This window comes from Delphinus delphis, chromosome 1 (assembly GCF_949987515.2).
Source record: "Delphinus delphis chromosome 1, mDelDel1.2, whole genome shotgun sequence".
Lineage (NCBI taxonomy): Eukaryota > Metazoa > Chordata > Mammalia > Artiodactyla > Delphinidae > Delphinus > Delphinus delphis.
Window position 1 is genome coordinate 73294413 of NC_082683.1, and position 14952 is coordinate 73309364.

Consider the following 14952-nt stretch of genomic DNA (forward strand, 5'->3'; position numbering starts at 1 on the left):
TTTAACAACAGAGTGTCGAAACACATGAGGCAAAAGCTGATAGAATTGGAAGGAGATATAGACAAATCCACTACAACAGTTGGAGACTTCAACATCCCTGTTTTGATAATTGATAGATCAAGCAGGCAGAAAATCAGTAAGTATGTAGATGACCTGAACAACAGTATCAATCAGTCAACTTGATCTAATTAACAGACTATGCCATTTAACAACAGAATCTACATTCTTCTCCAGCTTGCCTGGAACATTCACCAAGATAAGAGCACATTCTGGGCCATATACCACACCTTAACAAGTTTAAAACATAGTACTCATACAAAGTATATTTGCAGACCCCAATGGAATTAAATTAGAAATTGAAAACAGGGACTTCCCTGGCAGTGCAGTGGTCAAGAATCCGCCTGCCAATGCAAGGGACATGGGTTTGAGCCCTGGTCTGGGAGGATCCCACATGCCACAGAGCAACTAGGCCCGTGTGCCACAACTACTGAGCCTACACTCTAGAGCCCACGAGCCACAACTACTGAGACTGCATGCCACAACTACTGAAGCCCGTGTGCCTAGAGCCTGTGCTCCACAACAGGAGAGGCCACCACAATGAGAAGCCCATGCACCACAATGAAGAGTAGCACCCGCTCACCACAACTAGAGAAAGCACACGTGCAGCAATGAAGACCCAACGCAGCCAAAAGAAGAGGTCTCAAAAAATTTTAAAATATTTTGAACCAATTTTTTATTATCAAAATACAGCTTCTCAAGATTTAGGGGATTTAGGAAAAGCAGTGCTTAGAGGGAAATTTATAACCTTACATGCATGTACTGGAAAAGAAGAAATATCTACATTCACTAAAGATACTGATGGCAAATTAAGCATATGAAAAGATGCTTAACATTATTAGTCACTAAGGAATATTAAAACAACGAGATACCACTATACATCTTTTAGAATGATTAAACACACACACACAAAACTGACTGACAATTGCTTACAAGGATACAGAGCGATAGGAACTCTTTATTGCTGATAGTAATGAAAAATGGTACAGCCATTTTAGCAATTTCTTGCAAAGCTAAGCATAGTCTTACCATACAATCCAGCAGTCACACTCCTAGGAATTTATTATACTGATTTAAAAACTATGTCCACACAAAAACCTGCATGTGAAAGATTATAGCAGCTTTACTCATGATTGCCAAAAACTAGGAGCAACCAAAACATCCTTCAGTAGGTGAGTGGTTAAGATGTGGTACATCCATACAATGGAAAATTATTCAGTGATTATTAAAAAATGAACTGTGAAGCCACAAAAAGATATGCATGAATTTAAATGCATAATGTTAAGTGATAGCAGTCTGAAAAGGCTGCATGGAATATGATTTGAGTTAAATGACATTCTGGAAAAGGCAAAACTCTGGCAATGGTAAAAAGGTCAGTGGGTGCCAAGGATCAGGGAAGCACAGGGGATTTACTAACGTGGTAGACTATTCTGTGTGATACATAATTGTGGATACATGACAGTAGGTATTTTTCTAAACCCATATCACTTAAAGTACAAAGAGTAAACTTTAGTGTATGCAAAATTTAAAAAAAATCATTTAGAAGTTTGGGGAATCCAAGAATGAATGCAGAGTGTGACAAAACAATCTAACTGTATTACAAATGTATGAAACAGCTTCACTGAAGATGACACAATAGGTGCTGACCTAAGTAAATTTGGAAATAAATGAAGACTCTAATAGTAGAGGCAAAAGAAACTACATAGTAGTGTACTCTAGTTGATAAAGTTATTTCCCACGAGAATAAAGTTTTTAACTGTATCAAGTTCACAATGCTGGTATTGCCATCCTTGTATACCAAAATTAAACAAGTAAGTAAATAGATGGTGGATGGTGGAAGCTAGGTTTCTCACTGTTGGAGTGGGAGTTTTCAGATAATAAAGGGGAGGAAGCTAAAATGAATTGTACAGTAATGAATTAGAGTTGGCAATACCAGAAAGAACTTATGTTTACCTTACTGTAGACATAGGTGGTTACATGTAGAAATACTTACAGATTTGGGTATACATACATGTTAGTATTCACATATATTTCTCTGTTCTGATAGCTGAGGGCCTAGAAGCAACACCCCAGTAGCAGCAAGCATACCTAGTTCCAATGTATTGGTTTCTAATACCATTCTCCAGCAAAAGGAACTAGGGCTTCTTGCAGAAATGGCTGATTCTGGGACTGGGGCAGGAAGTATAGAAAATGAGCATGGGCCATTTTATAGCGGTAGAAAGTAAGTGCTCAAACACACATGCATGCACGTGTGCATGTACACACACACAATTATATGTCAGAGGGACATAGAGACAACTGAAAGAGTTCCCAATGACCAAAGCTTGAATAATTTGAGCAAAAAAAATAATGTAGTATTGGATTAGAGCCCAAAGTATAAAATAAATATCCATGAGTCCGTATTGCTGTTAATGATGAATAAATAAATAAATGGGGGAAAAGAGACACATTGCCCAGGCAGAGGAATTCCACTCTTTCTTCAAGGAGGTAGAGTAAAACTCCCTATTCTTTAAGTGTGCAATGGGTATAGTGACTTTATTCCAAAGAGTACAGTGTGGAAAGGGAGGAAAAAGTGTAATTATACAGTGAAGACACCTGACAAACACTACCTCAACCAGGTGATGAACGTCAGCATCCACAGTCATAAGCCATGTTGATAGTGTGTAACTTTGATACAATATGATATAAATGGCCCTTAACTTCTGTTGTCATCTTCTCAATAACCCATAACCCCAGCTAATCATGAAAAAAACACCACAGAAATACCAACAGAGGGATACTCTACAACATACCTGAGCAGTACTCCTCAAAATTGTCAAGGTCATCAAAACAAGGAAAGTTTGAGGAAACCATCACAGCCAAGAAGAGGCTAAGGAGACATGAATACTAAATGTAATGTGGTATCCTGGATGAGATCCTGGAATAGAAAAAGGACATTAGGTAAAAACTAAGGAGATCTGAATAAACTTTGGACTATAGTTAACAATAAGGTAACAATGTTGGTTTATTAATTGTACAAATCTACCATATTAATATAAGATGTTAATGATAATGGAAACTGGATGTTGGGTATGTGACACCTGTCTATACTACTATCTTTGCAATTTTCTGTAAATCTAAAACTTTTCAAAAAGTCCATTTTGGGCTTCCCTGGTGGCGCAGTGGTTGAGAGTCCGCCTGCCGATGCAGGGGACACGGGTTCGTGCCCCGGTCCGGGAAGATCCCACATGCCGCAGAGCGGCTGGGCCCGTGAGCCATGGCCGCTGAGCCTGTGCGTCCAGAGCCTGTGCTCCGCAACGGGAGAGGCCATGGCAGTGAGAGGTCCGCATACCGCAAAAAAAAAAAAAAAAAAAAAGTTCATTTTAACAAAATCCCATTTTATATAAAAGTCTTGAAAAATGTAAATTATATTATAAAAAATATCCATTGCCTGGGGATTTGGAATGTCAGGAGAGAGAGATCATGAAGAGTTCTGAGAAAAGTTTTGGAGGTGATGGATATATTCATTTTCTTGATTGTGGTGATACTTTCACCATTGTATTTATACAGCAAAACATCAAATTCTACACTTTGAATATTTGCAGTTTATTGTATGTCATTTATATTTATTAAAGCTTTTTCTTTTTAAGAATAGGGGACAAACAGAAAATAACAGAACAATAGACCTAAATCCAATTATACCAACTATTACATTAAATGTAAATGGTCAAGACCGAGCTATGTGCTGTGTAGAAGAAGTCTAAATATACTGATAATTGGGGGTGGGGGGAGAGATATGCTATCCAAACACTATCAAATGAAAGCTTGTGGTGCCAAGATTATCCAGGATTAAAGACAGACATTTATAATGCTAAAAATGTCAATTCAATAAAAAGAACAATCCTAAATGTAAATTAATCTAATAACAGAGCTTCAATATATGTGAAACAAAAACTAATACAGCTGAGAAGAGAGAAGTACCAAAACCTACAACGTTGAAGACTTCTATAATCATCTCTCAGTAATCTATAGACCAATTAAACAAAATCCAGAAGGATATAGAAGACCTGAACAATACCATCAGCCCAATTGACTTAACTGACATTTGTAGTGTATTCTAATTAATAACAATAGAAGACACTCTTCAAATGTACATGGAACATTCACCATCAGAGACCATATCCAGGGTCATAAGACAAACCTTAACAGTTAAAAAAAAATTAAAAATCATGCAGAATATGTTCTCTGACCATAATGGGACTAACTAGAAATCAATATCAGAAAGATATGAAGAAAATTCTCATATATTTGTTAATTTAAACAGCACACGTCTAAATAATCCAAAGATAAAGATAAAGTCTTAAGGGAAACTAGAAAATATTTTTTGTACTGAATGAAAATGAAAATGCAGGAGATTGAAGATGGCGGGAGATTGGATCAAAATGGCAGAGTAGAGAGACGTGCTCTCACTCCCTCTTTCAAAAACACCGGAATCACAACTAAATGCTGAACAATCATCAACAAGAAGACACTGGAATTCACCAAAAAAGATACCTCACTTGCAAAGACAAAGGAGAAGCCTCAATGAGACAGTAGGAGGGGCGCTATCACAATAAAATCAAATCCCATAACTGCTGGGTGGGTGACTCACAAACTGGAGAACACTAATACCACAGAAGTCCACCCACTGGAGTGAAGGTTCTGAGCCACACTTCAGGCTTCCCAACCTGGGGGTCTGACAATGGGAGGAGGAATTCCTAGAGAATCAGACTTTGAAGGCTAGTGGGATTTGATTGCAGGACTTCGGCAGGACGGGGGTGGGGGGCGGGGGGACAGAGACTCCACTCTTGGAGGGCACACACAAAGTAGTGTGCACATCGGGACCCAGGGGAAGGAGCAGGGACCATGTAGGAGACTGAACCAGACCTACCTGCTAGTGTTAGAGGGTCTCCTGCAGAGGCGGGGGCAGCTGTGGTTCAACAAGGGACAAGGACACTGGGAGCAGAAGTTCTGCGAAGTACTCCTTGGTGTGAGCCCTCCCAGAATCTGCCATTAGCCCAACTAAACAGCCCTGGGTAGGCTCCAGTGTTGGGTCGCCTCAGGCCAAACAACCAACAGGGAGGGAACCCAGCCCCACCCATCAGCAGGCAAGCGGATTAAAGTTTTACTGAGCTCTGCCCATCAGAGCAACAGCCAGCTCTACCCACCGCCAGTCCCTCCCATCAGGAAACTTACACAAGCCTCTTAGATAGCCTCATCCACCAGAGGGCAGACAGCAGAAGCAAGAAGAACTACAATCCTGCAGCGTGAGGAACTGCACACACATTCACAGAAAGATAGACAAGATGAAAAGGCAGAGGGCAATGTACCCGATGAAGGAACAAGATAAAACCCCAGAAAAACAACTGAATGAAATGGAGATAGGCAATCTTCCAAAAAAAGAATTCAGAATAATGATAGTGAAGATGATCCAGCACCTCGGAAAAAGAATGGAGGCAAAGATGGAGAAGATGCAAGACATGTTTAACAAAGATCTAGAAGAATTAAAGAACAAACAAACAGAGATGAACAATACAATAACTGAAATGAAATACACACTAGAAGGAATCAATAGCAGAATAACTGAGGCAGAAGAACGGATAAGTGACCTGGAAGACAGAATGGTGGAATTCACTGCTGCGGAACAGAATAAAGAAAAAAGAATAAAAAGAAATGAAGACAGCCTAGGAGACCTCTGGGACAACATTAAACGCAACAACATTTGCATTATAGGGGTCCCAGAAGGAGAAGAGAGAGAGAGAAAGGACCCAAGAAAATATTTGAAGAGATTATAGTCAAAAACTTCCCTAACATGGGAAAGGAAATAGCTACCCAAGTCCAGGAAGTGCAGAGAGTCCCAGGGAGGATAAAACCAAGGAGAAACACGCCAAAATACATAATAATCAAAATTAAAGACAAAAATTATTGAAAGCAGCAAGGGAAAATCATCAAATAACATACAAGGGAATCCCCATAACGTTAACAGCTGATCTTTCAGCAGAAACTCTACAAGCCAGAAAGGAGTGGCATGATATGCTTAATGTGATGAAAGGGAAGAACCTACAACCAAGATTACTCTACCCGGCAAGGATCTCATTCAGATTCGATGGAGAAATCAAATGATTTACAGACAAGCAAAAGCTAAGAGAATTCAGCACTACCAAACCAGCTCTACAACAAATGCTAAAGGAACTTCTCTAAGTGAGAAACACAAGAGAAGAAAAGGACCTACAAAAACAAACCCAAAGCAATTAAGAAAGTGGTCATAGGAACATACATATCGATAATTACCATAAACATGAATGGATTAAATGCTCCAACCAAAAGACACAAGCTCGCTGAATGGATACAAAACCAAGACCCATATATGTGCTGTCTACAAGAGCCCCACTTCAGACCTAGGGACACATACAGACTGAAAGTGAGGGGATGGAAAAAGATATTCCATGCAAATGGAAATCAAAAGAAAGCTGGAGTAGCAATACTCATATCAGATAAAATAGACTTTAAAAAAAAGAATGTTACAAGAGACAAAGAAGGACACTAGATAATGATCAAGGGATCAATCCTAGAAGAAGATATAACAATTATAAATATGTATGCACCCAACATAGGAGCACCTCAATACATAAGGCAACTGCTAACAGCTATAAGAGAGGAAATAGCAGTAACACTAATAGTGGGGGACTTTAACACCTCACTTAAACCAAAGGACAGAGCAACCAATAAAAATTAATAAGGAAACACAAGCTTTAAATGACACAATAGACCAGATAGATTTAATTGATATTTATAGGATATTCCATCCAAAAAGAGCGGATTACACTTTCTTCTCAAGTGTGCACGGAACATTCTCCAGGATAGATCACATCTTGGGTCACAAATCAAGCCTCGGTAATTTTAAGAAAATTGAAATCATATCAAACATCTTTTCTGACCACAACGCTATGAGATTAGAAATCAATTACAGGGGAAAAAACGTAAAAAACACAAACACATGGAGGCTAAACAATACGTTACTAAATAACCAAGAGATCACTGAAGAAATCAAAGAAGAAATCAAAAAATACCTAGAGAAAAATGACAATGAAAACATGATGACTCAAAACCTATGGGATGCAGCAAAAGCTGTTCTAAGAGGGAAGTTTATAGCTATACAAGCCTACCTCAAGAAACAATCTTAAATAAACAATCTAACGTTACACCTTAAGGAACTAGAGAAAGAAGAACAAACAAAATCCAACGTTAGCAGAAGGAAAGAAATCATAAAGATCAGAGCAGAAATAAATGAAATAGAAACAAAGAGAACAATAGCAAAGATCAATAAAACTAAAAGCTGGTTCTTTGAGAAGATAAACAAAATTGATAAACCATTAGCCAGACTCATTAAGAAAAAGAGGGAGAGGACTCAAATCAATATAATTGGAAATGAAAAAGGAGACGTTACAACAGACGTGGCAGAAATACAAAGCATCCTAAGAGACTACTACAAGCAACTCTATGCCAATAAAATGGACAACCTGGAAGAAATGGACAAATTCTTAAGAAGATATAACCTTCCAAGACTGAACCAGGAAGAAACAGAAAATATGACCAGCCCAATCACAAGTAAAGAAATTGAAACTGTGATTAAAAATCTTCCAGCAAACAAAAGTACAGGACTAGATGGCTTCACAGGTGAATTCTATCAAACATTTCGAGAAGAGCTAACTCCCATCCTTCTCAAACTCTTCAGAAAAATTTCAGAGGAAGGAAAACTTCCAAACTAATTCTACGAGGCCACCATCACCCTGATACCAAAACCAGAAAAAGGTACTACAAAAAAGAAAATTACCAATATCACTGATGAATATAGATGCAAAAATCCTCAACAAAATACTAGCAAACAGAATCCAACAACACATTAAAAGGATCATACACCATGGTCAAGTGGGATTTATCCCAGATATGCAAAGATTCTTCAATATATGCAAATCAATCAATTTGATACACCATATTAACAAATTGAAGACGAAAAACCATATGATCATCTCAATAGATGCAGAAAAAGCTTTTGACAAAATTCAACACCCATTTACGATAAAACCTCTCCAGAAAGGGCATAGAGGGAACCTACTTCAACATAAAAGGCCATATATGACAAACCCACAGCAAACATCATTCTCAATGGTGAAACACTGAAAGCATTTCCTCTAAGATCAGGAACAGAGCAGGATGTTCACTCTCACCCCTGTTATTCAACATAGTTTTGGAAGTCGTAGACACAGCAATCAGAGGAGAAAAATAAAAGGAATGCAAATTGGAAAATAAGAAGTAAAACTGTCACTGATTGCAGATGACATGATATTATACATAGAGAATCCTAAAGATGCCACCAGAAAACTACTAGAGCTAATCAATGAATTTGGTAAAGTTGCAGGATACAAAATTAATGCACAGAAATCTCTTGCATTCCTATACACTAATGATGAAAAATCTGAAAGTGAACTTAAGGAAACACTCCCATTTACCATTGCAACAAAAAGAATAAAATACCTAGGAACAAACCTACCTAGGGAGACAAAAGACCTGTATGCAGAAAACTTCAGATACTGATGAAAAAAATGAAAGATGATACCAACAGATGGAGAGATATACCATGTTCTTGGATTAGAAGAATCAATATTGTGAAAAAGACTATACTACCCAAAGCAATCTACAGATTCAATGCAATCCCTATCAAGTTACCAATGGCATTTTTTATAGAACTAGAACAAAAAATTTTAAAATTTGTATGGAGACACAAAAGACCCCGAATAGCCAAAGCAGCCTTGAGGGAAAAAAACGGAGCTGGAGGAATCAAATTCCCTGTCTTCAGACTACAGTACAAAGCTACAGTAATCAAGACAATATGATATCGTACAAAAACAGAAATAGATCAATGGAACAGGATAGAAAGCCTAGAGATAAAACCACGCACCTATGGTCAACTAATCTATGACAAAGGAGGCAAGTATATACAATGGAGAAAAGACAGTCTCTTGTAAGTGGTGCTGGGAAAATTGGACAGCTCCATGTAAAAGAATGAAATTAGAACACTCCCTAGCACCATACACAAAAATAAACTCAAAATGGATTAGAGACCTAAATTTAAGACTGGGCACTATAAAACTCTTGGAGGAAAACATAGGAAGAGCACTCTTTGACATAAATCACAGCAAGATATGTTTTGATCCACCTCCTAGAGTAATGGAAATAATACCAAAAATAAACAAATGAGACCTAATGAAACTTAAAAGCTTTTGCACAGCAAAGGAAACCATAAACAAGACAAAAAGACAACCCTCAGAATGGGAGAAAGTATTTGCAAATGAAACATCGGACAAAGGATCAATCTCCAAAATATATAAACAGCTCATGCAGTTCAATATTAAAAAAAAAAAACAACCCAGGCTTCCCTGGTGGCACAGTGGCTGAGAGTCCGCCTGCCGAAACAGGGGACACGGGTTCGTGCCCCGGTGTGGGAAGATCCTACATGCCGCGGAGTGGCTAGGCCCATGAGCCATGGCTGCTGAGCCTGTGTGTACGGAGCCTGTGCTCCGCAAAGGGAGAGGCCACAACAGTGAGAGGCCCGCGTACCGCAAAAAAACAAACAACAAAAAACAACAACCAAAAAAAAACCCAATCCAACAATGGGCAGAAGACCTAAATATATATTTTTCCAAAGAAGACATACCAATGACCAAGAAGCACATGAAAAGCTGCTCAACATCACTAATTATTAGAGAAATTCAAAGCAAAACTACAGTGAGGTATCACCTCACACCAGGTAGATTGGGCATCATCAGAAAATCTACAAGCAACAAATGCTGGAGAGGGTGTGGAGAAAAGGGAACCCTCTTGCACTGTTGTTGGGAATGTAAATTGATACAGCCACTATGGAGAAAGTATGGAGGTTCCTTAAAGAACTAAAAATAGAATTACCATATGACCTAGGAATCCCACTACTGGGCATACACACAGAGAAAACCATAATTCAAAAAGACAGATGCACCACAATGTTTGTTGCAACACCTTTTACAATAGCCAGGTCTTGGAAACAACCTAAATGCCCGTTGACTGATGAATGGATAAAGAAGATGTGGTATATATATACAATGGAATATTACTCAGCCATAAAAGGAGTTAAATTGGATCATTTGTAGAGACATGGATGCATCTAGAGACTGTCATACAGATTGAAGTCAGAAAGGGAAAAACAAGTATCGTATATTAACGCATATATGTGGAATCTAGAAAATAGTACAGATGAACCAGTTTGCAGGGCAGAAATTGAGACACAGAAGTAGAGGAAAAACGTATGGACACCAAGGGGGGAAAGTGGTGGGGGGTGGCGGTTGTGGTGTGATGAGGTTGGAGATTGGGATTGACATTTTATACACTGATGTGTATAAAATGGATGACTAATAAAATAAAGATTTAAAAAAATTCAGTGTTTCAGAATTTTTTAGATGTACTATATCATTGTTCAGAGGGAAATAATCTGAATTTCCACATTATGAAACTAGAAAAAGAGCAAAATAAAGCCAAAGAAAGTAGAGGGAAGGGGAAAAGATAAGAACAGGAATTTATGAAACTGAAAATGGCAAAAATGATAGAGAAAATCAATGAAAACAAAAGGTGGTTCTTTAAAAAAGATAAAAAATTAGAATCCTTTCACCAGACTGACCAAAAAAGAGAAGGCAAATTACCAATATCAGGAATGAAGGAAGGGATATAACTACAGATGCCACAGACATTTAAAGGCTAATAAGGGGATTTTAGAAACAACTTTATGCACGTGAATTTGACAACTTAGTTGAAATAGATCATTTCTTGAAAGACAAAAACTACCAATATTCATTGAAGCTGATATAGATAACTGAATAGTATATCTATTGAAGAAATTGAATTAGTATTTGTGGCCTTCCAAAAACGAACTACTGGCCCAAATAGTTTTCCTGACAAATATTATCAAAAATTTCAGGAAGAGGTGATACCAGTTCCCTACAGTCTCTTCCAGAAAATAAAAGACAGAATACTTCCCTACTTATTTTATGCAGCCATTTTTAACCTGATATCAAAATCGTGCAAAGACAGTACATAAAAATAAGTTCACAACAGTGTATCTTGTAAACTTATATAAATCTTCAATAAAATATTCATAAAGTGAATCCAGCCACATATAAAAAGATTAGTACACCAAGAGCAAGAGCTGTTTATCCTGGGAATTCAAGGCTGGTTTAATGTTTGAGAATTAATTGGTAAGTGTCATACACCATATTAGCAGACTAAAGAAGTAAAACCATATGATCATATCAACAGATACTGAAAAAGTATTCAATAAAATTCAACATCCCTGTAATATATGAAAACACTGAACTAACTAGGAATACAAGGAAACTTCTTTATCTCAATAAGAGGCATCTACAAAAAATTTCTACAGCTGACAATGTTGAGAAAGTGAACCATTTCTTCCTAAGATTGGGAATAAGGCGAGGATCTTCACTTTTACCACTTGTTTAATGTACTACTGGAAGTCCTAGCCAAACTATCTGTTTGAAAATGACATGATTTTCTGCATAGAAAATCCCAAGAAATCTACAAAAAGAAAAAGATTCCTAAATATAATAAGTGAGTTTAGCAAGGTTGCAGTATACAAGGTTAGCATATAAAAATAAGTCATATTTCTATATACTGGCAATGAATAATTGTAAATATCTTTTAAAGCACCATTTACAATAGCTCCAATTTAAAAATAATAAATGCTTAAGTATAAGTCTAACAAAATATGTATAGGATCTGTATGCTGAAAGCTAAAACACTGATGAAAGAAATCAAAGATGATTGAAAATGAATCAAAAAATGAAATACATAATATGATCATGGATTGAAAGACTCAGTATAGTTATGATTTCTCTCAGTAAACATAATCTCAAATCCTAGCAAGATTAGTTTTGTAGAAATAGACAGACTTTTAAAATTTATATGGAAAAGCTAAGAAACTTATAATAGCCAAAACAATTCAGAAAAAAAAATGTTGAAAGATTTATACAGTCAGATTTAAGACTTACTAAAAAGCCACAGTAACCAACACAGTACGCTATTGATGAAAAAGAATCGACACATAGGTAGATCAGTTTTCAACATTGAAAATTTTCATTTTTCAACATTTCAAAATTCCAAAATTTTCAACATTGAAAATTCAGAGTAGACCCACATAGATACGGTTAACTGATTTTTGACAATGGAATACTATTGAATAGTACCATGGAATACTATTCAATAAAAAATTAGTAAGCTCTTAAAACACACAACATGGATGAAGCTCAGTTAGTTATGCTGTGCTAAATGAAAGAAGCCAGTCTTAAATAGGTGAATCCATTTATAAAATGTATGAATCCATTTTGGGAAAGGCAAAACTACTACTGTAAACGCTTTATTTGAATAGCAGGGGTCATGGTCATATCATTTGCCCTCCACATGGAACAAATGCATTATTTACATATAAAATATGCTTCCATGTTTTTTTCTTTAACCTTCAAACTCTAAAGTACATACTTCTACTTGGCCCCAAGGTGATTGTTAACATAAATGTGGACAATGAAATTGCATGGCTATAAGGTGACCATCTGAATGAAAACATTCTCATAGCAGAATCTCAGACTCTGGACAGTGTGTCCAAGAACCATTCCCACCTCCTACCATCCTTTTATCCCTACTTCCCCACCGTTGTTTGAAAAAGTCTTTACTTTTGGTAATCATTATTGTCAGTACAAAGGAGCCTTGATTTAGGAGACAGAAGACACAGATTACTTTGCACAAGTCACTTAATATTTATGTTTGTTTTCTCATCTGAAAATAAGGATAATAATACCTGTCCTGCTTACTTCATTTGTAAAGATCTGATGAATCAATGGAAACCATTTTATGTGTTGTAAAATGGTTTGTAAATGTAAGGTATCATTACTATTATTAAACATAAGAAATAAACTAATATTTTGTGATACCTTATGGCAATCAAAGGAGTTTCAACTCTGAAAATTATTATAATTTCTAAAATTAATGCAGAATGAAAAATAAGGACTTGATAACTTCAAAGTTGATTACTCTCTAGTTTTATTACCATACACTATTTAAACTATTAATAGGATATAAGATATGTTATTACAGGAAATTTTTGGGTATATGGCTAGATATCAGTACAAATTCAAGTTCTGAAAATACCATCAGGAAGGATGGCAAGCAATATACTTATTAACAATTTGAATTATGAAAGAATTCAGTTTTAGTTAAAGCTGTAATTGTTTCTTTCTAGCAGTAGATGCCAGTAGAGTTCTTTTTAATAAAAATCAAATTGCCTAAGTACTTTGATAGCAACAGTTTGCTGGTCACAATACCATATATAGAAATATTGCTCTAAGGACTAAAGAGTCTACTTTTTCTAAGGACTTTGTAACGGATAAAGAGTTTTATTGAAGAAAAATGAATAAATTTTAAATGTAGTATTTTCTAGCTCTTCATCTAGTGAAGATTACTTTCTTCTTCTTGATATAGTAATTTTGTTACAAAGCTTATACATTGCTTTAAATAAATTAATCTTCGTTTCTAATTAGAAATCTGGAATATCTGTATGAAACTTAAGCAACATTGGATATAAGTCTGGCTAGACATGTGTTAAAAACAAATATCGTGGGGCTGAAATGTTAGAATTAGCTTGCACTTTTGGCAAGGGAATGCCATGAGTGTAGTATTTTGGGGAGGTTAATATGTCAGAGATGAGTGATTGAAAGGAGTGACTGGAAGCAGAGAAAACAAGTTATTTTAGAAATCCACATTTTCACTAATAAAAATGAAACTCAAAGAATGAATAAATTTAGTAACTGACTGAACGTAGAGAAAAAGAAGTTAAGTGACATTACTTCTATTGCTGTTGTCTTTATATATGAACAACTAGGTGGTCATTGGATAATTTACAAATATGATCCTATCATAAATATAATTAAAATATTTTCAAGTGTTTGATTCTACTTAGACCTTTAATTTATTAAAACTGAATACTTCATATATTTGTTGAGTATGTAACTAGCACATGCACTGCATTTATGAATTCAAGTAATTCACAATTTGAGACATAAATTTATAAATAGCAAATTTTAACAAAATTATAAGATCATTGGAAACAGTGGAGAGAGCAGTTTATTTTTCTAGAAAGTATGTGGGAAACTTCAGTGAAAATGTGACATTTTTGGTGAGCCTTGAGGATGAATAGAATTTATACCAAGAGAGCAAGTCAAAGAATTCAGGAATTTTATGCACTTATGCCCATTCAGAGACAGTTCATCCTCTGTAGATGTTTATTGAAGTCTGCAGACACCTGTTCAGGGTCTGTTTTGTATTAAGTCAGATGTTAATAAAGAAATTATTATTATATACACACATATTTATCAGAAAGCTACAATTTAAGAAGTTTGGTGTTGTAGATACTGTTACCTGTTTGTTTAGATTGATCTAATTTTATTATACAAAATAAAATGTACACAAATGAGCTGTTATTTGGCAAAATTCATTAGTCAATGTTTCCTCTGTGTGTGTGTGTGTTGTGTCCTAATTTGATTACATTATTATTCCTATTTATTCTGTTTGTCATTATTGTCTCTATTTATTCTGTTTGTTAAACAGTAGGCACAAAATCTTGATGAAGACTTTTTTTAGATAGATTTTAAAAAATATCCTTCCTTCCTTCTTTCCCTCCTTCCTTCTTCCCTCCCTCCCTTCCTTCCTTTTTTTTCTTCCTTCTTTCTTTCCTTTATTTAAAGCTTCCAAAGAGAAAACCACACAAATTTCTCATCCTTTAAT

General features: G+C 36.0%; 1 protein-coding gene across 1 annotated transcript in view; it reads left to right on the forward strand.

Annotated features, from left to right (window-relative positions):
- Positions 1-14952, forward strand: part of PRKACB (protein kinase cAMP-activated catalytic subunit beta) — a 143544-nt gene that overhangs the window by 47430 nt on the left and 81162 nt on the right. The window lies entirely within an intron of this gene.